We start from the raw sequence: 11,279 nt of genomic DNA, 5'->3' as shown, positions 1-11,279 counted from the left end.
GGAGAGGAGCAGGGATGGGGTACACTTGGGGGAGGAGGCCGAAAGAGGTGAGGACGAGGCAGGGCAGGGGCGGGAGGTTGGGGGAACAGGTAGAGTGGCAGTTGGGCCTGAGACCAAACAGGGGTTGAACACCCTTGGGGAAAATTAGAAGCCGGTGCCTGTGCACAGGAGAATGGATTGAGGGGGCAGGGAAAGCTGTCAGGAGCTGGTTATGGCCTTCTGATTCTGTGAGCTGATTTATCTGCTGGGCCTTGGCATAGAGCAGCGTCTTTTGCCAGTTGAGAGTCAACAGACAGGGACAAAGGAGCCAGAGCAGGAATGAGAATTGGGCCCAAAGTCACAGCAAATAGCAATGGTTAAATCAGATTGAAACAGTAAAGGGAGCGCTCACTGTGCCAACTGGAGGAGGAGGAGCTGTGGGGGGAGCTCCCCCTCTTTTGGCAGAGGGTGTTAGAGCAAAGGTCAACTATTTGCCTATTATCCCAGCTGCTCCCCACATTCACGTAGCTGCTTTCCGCATACACGTACACCAGACAATCAATCAAGGAAGTCAGACATATATATCCTGATGATCCCCCAAAAGGATAATCAGTCAAGGAAGTCAAACAGATGTATCCTGAAGACCCCCCAAAAGAATTCAAAAATTGCATAGGCTAGCAGAATGTATGCACGCTAAGTTGTTTGTTACTGGGTATAAAAAGGCCTGCTCTGCGCTTGTAAGGTGTGTCTCTCTCTGGCATGAGTCGAGGGGAGCACCCGCTCAGCTGACTGATCAATAAAGAACTTGAAGCCGTCATTTAGACTCCCGTGCCTCCTTGGGGTAATTGGGTAGCTCCAGGGGGAAAGAGCCCATTTGGCTAACAAGGGGGGGACTGTGCTCTCTTAAGGGGAGTGAGAGTGTTAAGGGGGGGTGTTAAGAGCTCTCTGATCCCTGGGGGTGCCCACCACTTTGCACACAACAGACTCAAAATTGTGATTATTTTGCTACTTTGGCTGATGGGTTAAATGAATCAACCTTTTCCTAAGTTCTAACCACATGAACTATAAAAATCTATCCCTGCCTATCAGCCCCTCCTCGCAGTGCTGACTATCGATTTTTCACATCAATACTTCTACAACCCCAAAGGCCAAATTTTCACACCTACTGTAGCTACACAAATGTACAGAGCAAACTCCATGTGTTTCCATGGTGCTGGGGGTCACTTTGGGGTCACTGGAGCCTCTGTAGACTCTGTGTATAGCTGTTCCTTTTCCAGCCACACCTTGTCCTCTGCGTCACAGAAGAAGTCCTTTTGCTGTCTAAACCAAGTTAGGCACTAGCACATAGGTTGGGATCAGTGACCAGTCTGCCCCTAATTTTAAATGTCTTGGCCATGTTCAGTTTAAAGGACCATTGGCACCATCTGAAAAACTTAAAGCAAAACGCAGACAGCTTTGTACTCCATCGCTGTGGATTGCTTGAACATTCCTATTTACATAGAACTATTCTATTTTCTAAACTAATCAGCTGTGGTCCAAGCAATGCAGGCCATAGGACAGGGAGTCAGAAGATTTAGGTCTCTGCTCCGGACAGCTCTGGCTGAATTTAAGTCCTGCTAATGGGTCCATGAAAGATTGTTGTTACCATAGAACAGTGATTTTCAACCTCTAGTCCATGGACCAGTGGGGGTTTGCATACTATGTCTAAGATTTCCAAAAGGGTCTGCACTTGCATTAAACATTTTTTAGGGGTTCACAAATGAAAAAAGGTTGAAAAACACTGAGATAGACTCTGCCATGTTGGGAAAATGTGCAGCTGCACTGGCTAAGGCGAGGTGCCAAAGTCATTCTGTCTCAGAGGGACAGAATTGCTCTTGGAGCCCATCAGTACATGGAGGAGCACACACACTGTTACACCCTTCATGGGATACAGCCCATGAGTAAATATGTTCCAGTGTGGCCAGCCAGCACAGCTGGCTGCAGGGGGCACACAGCTATGGCTCCGGCTTCTTTCCACCCCTCCCAGCCTCCTTGGAACCCCTGCACTCTAACGGAAGTAGTGAGGGAGCAATCCCTGAACTCTTCTGAGGGCAAGGACTACCATTCTGCTTGGCTCTTACATGCAGTGTGCAAGCAGCGGGAGAAGACTTACTCCCCTACCTGTCTCCAACTAGCCACCTGCATAAGGGCAAGGCAGAATCTAGCCCTTAGCACGGGGAAAGGAGCGGCTTAAAAAAACCACATGCCAATTAAATGTGGCTTTGAAAATGGTACCAAGTGGGCTGGATTGTGACTGTGGTTCCTTCTGCCAGACCTTTGAGTCCTACTGAACTGTGCCAGATCCTCAGCTGGTGAAATCTGTCAGAGTTCCATTGACTTCTGTGGAATGCTACCAGTTTACACCAACAGAGGATTTGGCATAAAAATTCCCGTTCTAGACAGGTCCTGGGGGTGCTGAATAACGATGTAGTTTCCATTTTTTTCAGAAGACTAGGACAATCGTGCTAGTGCTCCATCAGGTCACTGGGCACAGGCCAACCTATTTGGAAGAATAAAATGTCCTTGCAGCTCTTTCTGCTCTATATAGTTTCTTATATTGTGCTCATTGCTGTAGTATCTGAGCACCTGCCAGTAGCGCATTAAGCAACATGACTAACATCTGTCCTGCGGTGTTTGTTCTCTCATCCTCTTCTCAAGGGGAAGCACATGCACTGGAGTGTCTTCTCTCGGTAGGTGTTGGGTTTTGTTGTACTTGTTGTTATGTTGGAGAAGGTGGTCGAAGAACTGCGCCTTGTCCTTGGAGAAGAAGGCAGTGAGGTTTGTGATGGTCCTTACTTCCTGTGAGTGTTCATTTCACACTCTTACTGGCCCCCAGCAAGTTCTGTCTCCACCACAGATGAACTTTACCCTTATTATAGAGGAGTTCCATTGGGCCTGAGGAGCAAAATTGTCAAGCACAGTCTTCATCCCAGAGTTTTAGGTGATATTTTTGATATCCAGAGCCCAGGCCATGGAGTGCCTTGAAAATAAGGTCTGAGACCCTGAACTTGACTCATTCTATGAGAAGTCAGAGAGCATAGGTCAGGTCTGATGTGCTCGCAATACCCTGTGTTGCTGAGTTGTGCTGCAGTCTTCTGTACTAATTAGAGTTTCTTGAGTGTTGAAAACTTCTTACCCAGGTATATCACATTGCTGTAGTGTGAATAACTGAGGCCAGGTCATCGACCTGGATGGGTGGAATCTCCTAAACAACTGGGGATGGTAGAAAGCATTACTTGCAGATGCTGATATGTGAGAACTTAATGTCCACGAGGAATCCAGGAGAACTCCTAGGCTACAGACAGAGTTGACTAATTGTGACTGCGTACCTTCAATCAAAGGAGACTGCACCATAGGCTACAAACTCTTCAAAATATTATCCTTTGCTCACCAGCATCACCTCTTTCTTGCTTGGGTTCAGCTTCAACCAGCTGTTCTTCATCCATGGGCTGAGCTCATCCAAGCACTGGAACATCTTGATGGTAGTGGTGTGGCTATATGTGGTAAAGGATAGGTAGAGCTGTGTGCCATCTGCATATCACTGGCACTTGAGTCCATGTTGTCTGACCAGTTCTTGTAGTGGCTGCTTGTAGATGTTAAAAAGGACCAGAGAGAGAATTGATCCATGTGAGACTTCACAGGTGAGGTGCCTAGTGGTGGTAGTTCAGTTTTGCATCACGACTCATTGAGTGTGTCCCTCTTGGAAGGATGCAAAGTGTTTTCACTCATTATCCTGGACCTCTGATACCTCTCTCAGGTGAGGCAATAGTATCTTATGGTCAGTGTTGAATGCTGCAGAGCGATCCAGCAGGATGAGAACATATGCCTGTCCTCTTTCCATTGACAGGAGGAGATATTCATCAATGCCCCTAAAGTAGTTTCAGTTCCATGTCCTGGCCTGAATCCAGATTGTGCCAGCTCTAGGATATTAGCTTAGACTAGATGAGCTTGCAGTTGGCCTTTGGATAGCTTCTCTATGAACTTTCTCATGGATGGGAGGTTTGATACAAGACTGGCTAGAACCAATTTATCCGGGATAGGTTTCTTCAGTGTTGTGGACTATTGTGTGTTTTGAAGGTGGAAAGGACGATTCTATCTCTGACTGAAGCGTTGGCTATTTCAGATCAGGAGTGGCACCAACTGCTCATGACCTTTCAACAAGCCAGAAAGGGTATGACTGGGATTCACAAGAATTGGGTCGAGATGCCCTTCGGGCATCCAGGATTTCTTGACGAGAGAATGCCCTGAACTCAGAATGTAGGCGAGCTGTTGAGTATAAGGAAATGGATCCAGGTTGTTTGAGAAGATTTCCTGCTTCTTGCATCTCATTTCTACACCTGCCAGTTTTCAGCATCTGCTTGCTTCTTTTTACTGTTTTTAGGGCCAATCTTCAATGGAACTACTTGAGAAGAAAGGTGCCACTTGGTGTCACTGAGGGAGAAATGTCAGAGATTCCATGAAGTACTCTAGGGATTTGCTATTGTTATTGGGTTTTACGTTGAAAGTGCACCGATACAGTGGTGACGGGCAGCAGTATGAAGTCCTTAGATAGTCAGGGAATCACAATCTGGCCCTCTGTGATTCCTACATAATAAATATCCAGAACACTTACGTTCCACTGAAAAATGATGTGAAATTTCATATATTTTAAATCTGTGAAATCCAGGCCATTTCTCTGGCCTAATAGTTACTGCTCCATATTACAGAGACATTGGGCTGGGCAAGAAATATATTCAGAGTGAATTTAATCTCAGTCAAACTGAATGTAAAAAAATGTGATTTCTTTCTGATTTCTTTCTTTGGTCTGTCTAGGTGAATTATATCCCCATTCAATTAGTGGATGTTTCTCAGGGTGGCCCACATAGATTTTGTCTGTCCTCAGTATTATTATAGTATGATCATTACATAGTATGCATTGTCAGTCTTGGCTACACTATTAGATATCCCAGTCTCCATTAGATACAGCTATAATGCTCCAGCGACTGTGCAGACATCATTTGAATGAGACAAACCATAAGTCTTGAACAGTGTTGTTAAAGGTCTCCTGGCACTTTTCACAAGTATTAAGTATTAATTTTATTAAAGCCCTTGGATCCTCAGATGAAATGAGCAATAGAAGTGCAAAGTATTATTTTAATATAAATGGAGATGAGCCAGTGAAACCAAATCCAGAGGTTTTTTATATCCAGGTCTCATTTCATTTGAGCTGCCAACCTTTGGGACAAACAGTGGGATCAGCAAAGGGACTTCAGCATTGCAACACTGAGCATCACAGCAGGTAATTTTTAGGCACTTAGAAAATCACAGGAACAACACAGCAATCCACAAAGCCTGAATTAGGCACCAAGGCTCCCTACCCAATGAATGGGAAGAAAAGAGCACCTTATAGATTGCAAGCCACAAAGCCAGCACACTAGGCGGACAGCCACCTAAACTAGCCAATGGGAGACACTAACCAGAGGAGGGTGTGCTAAGCCCCGCCCCTCTGTTGGAGACAGGCATCTAAGTCCAAGTTGCACAACGATCTCTAGCTCTGATTGTCATCCACAAACTGAGGGAAGGTAGGTGGTTGGCTGCCAAAGTTGTGTGCAGGACCCCCCGCCCCCCAAAAAAAACAACAGCCAGGGGAGGGGGAGATGCCATATAACGTTTATCCTACTGGGCAGGATACTCACCCAGGATGTGCGAGACCCTCCCCCAGATCAAGTCCCCCCTCCTCCTGAGGGGGAAAGAAGGGATTTGAAAAGGGCTCTGCCATCTCTCAGGTAAGCGCCCTAACCACTAGGTAGGGAATATTCTGATTTGGGGCTCCCTCAGTTTCTCCTGTTGAAGTTGTTCCACTTGAATTAAACAATGGAATACTTAAATGTTACTTGGGCCAGACAAAGAGTTAGAAAGACTCTATAGCCTAGTGATTAGGGCACTCAGCTAAGTGGTGGCTGTAACCCTAAGCAGCCCTCAATGCCCACTGACAGAGGGTTCTCTGCCATGTCACAGCAACTCCTGTTAAGCCTGACAAACTCACTGCACCTAACATATTGCTGTCAGGGTATTTATAAAGACTATCATGCAAGGTGTCAAATGAAAATTTATGTTGTACTGGTCATCATGGGCATTGTGTGATGTCTGTAGCTATGTTAATTTAAAAGTGGTAGGTGTATACTGGAAATGCTTAAAACCATGTAACCAAACCGGATTGACAAACAAGTCTGCCCCAGACAAAGCAATGTTGAGTTGTTTGTCTGACTAGGTACCCATTGTGAATCAAGTACTGTAAAACCAACACAAAGGATGCAGCATTTGCATTTTAAGTCAACAGAAAAAGTAAGTTTTCAGGAGAATGAGAAAACAGCATGGTGCCAGCACACTGGAGCACAAACAACAGAGGGAAAAAGCTGTATCTGGGGACACACTTCAAAAGAATACGTGTCAAAGGGTTACTGGACTATATGAAGAAGGGGAGAGAATCCCTTTGTTATCCATCGCCGAGGGAATAAAGAGGTCAGCACTTTTTGCATCTATGAATGGTGGATCCCCAACCACGTGGGTTGGTGATGCAGAGAAGTGGCTGTAGACTGTAGACAAAGCTTGGAGTATGCTAAGGTTATATATGTAGTCTCTTAGACATATATTATACTTTTGTTTTATTGGTAACCACTTCTGTCACTTACATCTCTGTTCTTTCTTAATAAACTTATTCTTGCTTTATTATAAATTCATCTCAGAGCTGTCACATTAAAATAAGGTGTGACCACACAGCTGAACCAACAGGCTGGTGAGTACACTGTCTCTTTGGAGACAGCAGACTTGGTAATTGCTGTGAGTGTCCCGTGACAGGGGCCATATGTTGCAGGGAGATACTTCTGGAAAGTTTGGGAACTGAAGTACACCCAGGGTTATCCTGCAAGGCAAAGTTAGCACTGGTGGAGTCCGTTTGGCTAACAGGGAGCTGTCACCCAGGTTAGCACCACCAAATCCCTCCTTTGCTGCAATTGCAGATCCCTGTTCAAACCCCTTCTTTGACTCAGGAGGAAGGGGGACTTGAACCAGCAGTCTCCCACATCCTATTCACTCTGCTGAAAATTATAAGGAAGGGCTGTCAACTTCTCCTCTCCCCCACAGCTGATCTGCGTGAACTTGTCTGAGGGGCCCAATCCCCATAGGCATGCTCAGAGGCCGTGGCTTAGACAGCCACAACCTATCTTCCCTGGTTTGTGACTCACTCTGGGGCTTAGGTGGGAGATAGGCATCCAGACACCGGGCATGAGGCAGTAGTGCACATGATCAGGCAGGAGATAGGCACCCAGGTGCCTGGAGTGAGGCTGCCACGCATCAGCCTAGAGAAAAAAAAAGTAGGTGCTGAGTGAGTTTAGTGTCTATAGGGTTAGGATGCAGCTGAGCAGGAGTTTTGCAGATCACAGTGGTGCCTAAAAACTGGACTTAGGCACCTATGTACCTTCGTGGATCCCACCCTAACAGAAACTCTATTATACCTTCCTTTTAATGACACAGCTAGGATGGTTTGGGAGAACATTGTCGACAAGCTCTATTCCTTTGTTTTGACTGTAGCAATGACACAGATGTATTTGTAACTTTGACCTATTACTGAGAAACACTGTAGTCTCTGTGCATTGGCTCAGTATGGGCCAATTATTCCACATCTTGATACCATTTTTATTGTATCTTAACTGAGGCTCATCTGGCATTTGAAAAGAACATTTGATTAGTCAAGGTGCTTAGACATACGTGTGTTCTTTATCTTTGGTAGTAATTTGACTGAACGGTTGCATAGAAAATAATACTGAGAAAATGAAAGATGTAGCAGATCTATCAAAAAAGGGAAGATCCCAGGATCAGAGGATAGCAGGGCCCACATGAAGCTAGAGATAAATTGGTGTAATTTAAGAAAATTAGGAAGCTATGTCTGAGCAACGTTAAAGTGCTCATTATAGAAAGACATCAGGGATACTCATGGAAAAACTTTACATACCAGCTTTACTTCACTTTTTATTGAATTATGTAGAGTGAGTGGGAGAGATTGAGGCTGGGGACAATGCAGCTGGCCCAACATTTTCAAGAGAAAGTAGTGATTTTTGGATGCTTCCATTTTTGTTTGCTCACTCTAAGACACCTTAAAGGGCCGATTTTTTTAAGAAGTGCTGAGCACCTGCCTTCGGAAAGTCAGGCCCCTGAGTGTCTTGGGTTGGGTGGCCCAAAATCAGTCACTTGAAAGCGTTGCTAGAGTGACTAAGACAATTAATCCACGTGCTTATTATTAAAGACTTGCCTGTCCTTTACAAGGTCTCACTCTTCAGAAGAAGGCAGCATCCTTAGCACAGCACAAGTCGTGTCTTTCACTAACAACTCAGCCATTACTTCTCCCATTTTAACATTTGCTGCTTTTATCCATTGAAATGAACAATTTTTCACTCCTGGTTTAGATTAACTTTTGCACTTTTTAAACAAAAAGCCAGACAGGCACTAGGGAGACCTTTCAAAGACTACTAGTTTTTCCCTTGGAGAGCATTCAGACTACAGTGAACTGCCACTCACAATCCGCTTCCACCAGTCGCTACCACAGGCTTTGTTCCTTTGTTCTCTGTATAATTCTGTATGGAGATGAACAAAACTCTCAGGATATAGGGTTTAAGACAGGGAATGAATACACATTAGGAGCAAGAGCAGCTGGATTCTGGACCTTTAACTTAATTTTCAGTGGTCCAGAATCCAAAAGAACATTTTGTGAGGAACTGGAGAAGGAAGAAATTAGGATTATCAGGAGAGATAACTCCTCTTTTAAATACAATAGTATATACTGAAAACTACATGAAAGAATTAATGTTGCAAGTCAAGCACTCAAAAGTTAAGACATGCCTGAATTAAAGTTGCCTGTGCATCCTTAATTTAGCTCCTTTGCCCATTATGATACAGACTTTAATTACATGATCACCTATTCTTTTTCCACATGGGCCCTCCTCCATTCAGTGCACAGGATGAACAGTGCTCACTTAATGGTCAGCTATTCAGTATTTGTCTTCCTTGTGGTTCAATGTGTGGCCATAAGCCTTATTTAGTGCACACTATTCAAAGTGTGCTCTGAAGATAGAATAACTTCCTTATGGGCTTTTCTATGGGGCTCATCACTCTAGTATCTGAATGCTTCACAAACATGAATGAATTTATTTTCACAACATCTTTGTGAGATGAGATGGTTGTGGCCCAGGGATGCCCTTGATGACAACAGGCAGAGGACACAGGGGGTGCCTAGGGTTTTATAGGGAGCCCTTGAGTCACATATATGAATACCCAGGGTGGCACTTGAGGTCTTTACTGAGAGCTTAGAGCCCACCAGTCATCATAATCATTGCAAAGTGTATGTATGGATAATATTTCAGGAGATATGTATTTATACTAAAAATTTTGTTCTTAAAGTCTTGGCTTTTGAGAGATTGTGAAATCTAAAAGAAAGGAAATCTACAGGAATTAAAAAACAGCTGGGGGAGGAGGGGAAGGTGTCCTATTTATGAATAAAGGCAAAAGATTGTTCTAGTAACACTTGGAGTACAAAGTGACACATGGAATCCTTCACTGAGGAGGCAAAGTGATTGTGTGCTTGTCTCATAAAAAGAGGGTCACGAGTAGCCTGGCTGTAAAGCTCTGCAAAGATTTTGGGTGAGCAATACTCTACTAGACATGAGAGTACCCTTTAATTAGGTCTAGGCTCTAGAATGTGTGTTATGATTTTATTTTATATGTAACCGTTTGTTTCCGGTGCTTCTACTTGAATCTGCTTTGTTAAATAAACTTTGATTTGATTATAGTGAAATCAAGTATATGTGCTCTGAGGTAAGTGGAGCAGTGATCTGAGTTGCCCTGATTCTTTGGAGGCAGCAAACCTGTGAATACTGCAAGTATCCAGCTGACCAGAGGCTGGACACTCCAGGGAGATGCTCAGAGGGCTCAAACTAATCTATAGAGTGACTGTGGAGGACTGCAGCGCTTGGGTTGCCTATGGCCAGTGGAGTCAGGGTGCAGACCCACTGCAGGCACAGACAATGTTTCTCTACACTAAGGGCAGTTGGTAGCGAGGTGCCTCACAGCTTGGGTACCCCCGGGAAGTGTCACAATGGTATTATCCACATTTTACAGCTGGGGGAATTGAGGCACAGAGACTGAGGTCAAAAGTATCTGCTAATTTTAAGTGCCCATTTTGAGACACCTCGGATCATTATATAGCATGTCATATGTTCAAAGCACAGCTCCAGTTAAGTTCAGTTGCAGCTGTGAGTGCTCAGCATTTCTGCAAATCATACCCTATGGTCTCAAGCCAGACATCCAGAAAATGAGGAACATGCAGTTAGGGACCTTCTGTAAAAAGTTGCCTATCATCACCTAGGAGCTCTGTGGTGCAGGCACGAATAGAATCCAATTCTCCAGGATAGCAATGAATTGCATTTTCCATGAGACCATCCATTCTGTACTGGCAATCCCCTGCCTCATTCATTATACACCTTCCAACTTCTACAACGAATGAGGAAAGGGTCCGTCAGACAAGCCTCCCACACTACACAATGCTGATTCATCCCAGAGCAGATCATTCATGGGCCCGGAACGGAAGAGGGGTCTCGTGTTTCCAGCATTATACAATATGAATCATTAATTTCTGAACTTGGATAAAACTGGCCAAATAAAAACATGTTACCCTGGCAGCGGAACATAGAAAGAGCAATTGTTCAGAAAGCACACTTTGTATAGTGACAGCTGGCTTTATTTTCCTGTCAAGGAGTAAACACAACCTCCAATCTTCCTACTGCTTTATACTCTGCCTTTTAAGGGGAAAGCAGCTTAGGTATTAGTGTCACAATTTTTTTTTCCTCCTTGTTCATCTCATCCTACCATTGCCTCTCTGAAAAGTAAACATCGCTGTCATCTTTGCCACTTGTGAGATGTTAGGTGATAATTTTAGACCACTAGTGTTAATGTCACAATTAAATTAAGCACCTAGAACTTAATTAAGTAATTACCTTCATGTATTATCAAATATATAGATTTCGGCAAAATTACTCCAATTCAACGCTTAAAGTTTTGGCAGAGCTTGGGAAATTTTCTGTGAAACAAATTCCATTGATTTACTTCATGATGGATTGAGATATTAAGATTAGTCCACCTCAGTTTTTCCCTTTTGCTTCTATTTTCACTTATCTAGATAACAAATAAAAAAAGAGTGCTAGGAAAAACCATCAGATTCTGAAAATGACAGC

The sequence above is a fragment of the Malaclemys terrapin genome, chromosome 1 (assembly GCF_027887155.1).
Source record: "Malaclemys terrapin pileata isolate rMalTer1 chromosome 1, rMalTer1.hap1, whole genome shotgun sequence".
Lineage (NCBI taxonomy): Eukaryota > Metazoa > Chordata > Testudines > Emydidae > Malaclemys > Malaclemys terrapin.
This window is presented reverse-complemented; position numbering follows the sequence as displayed.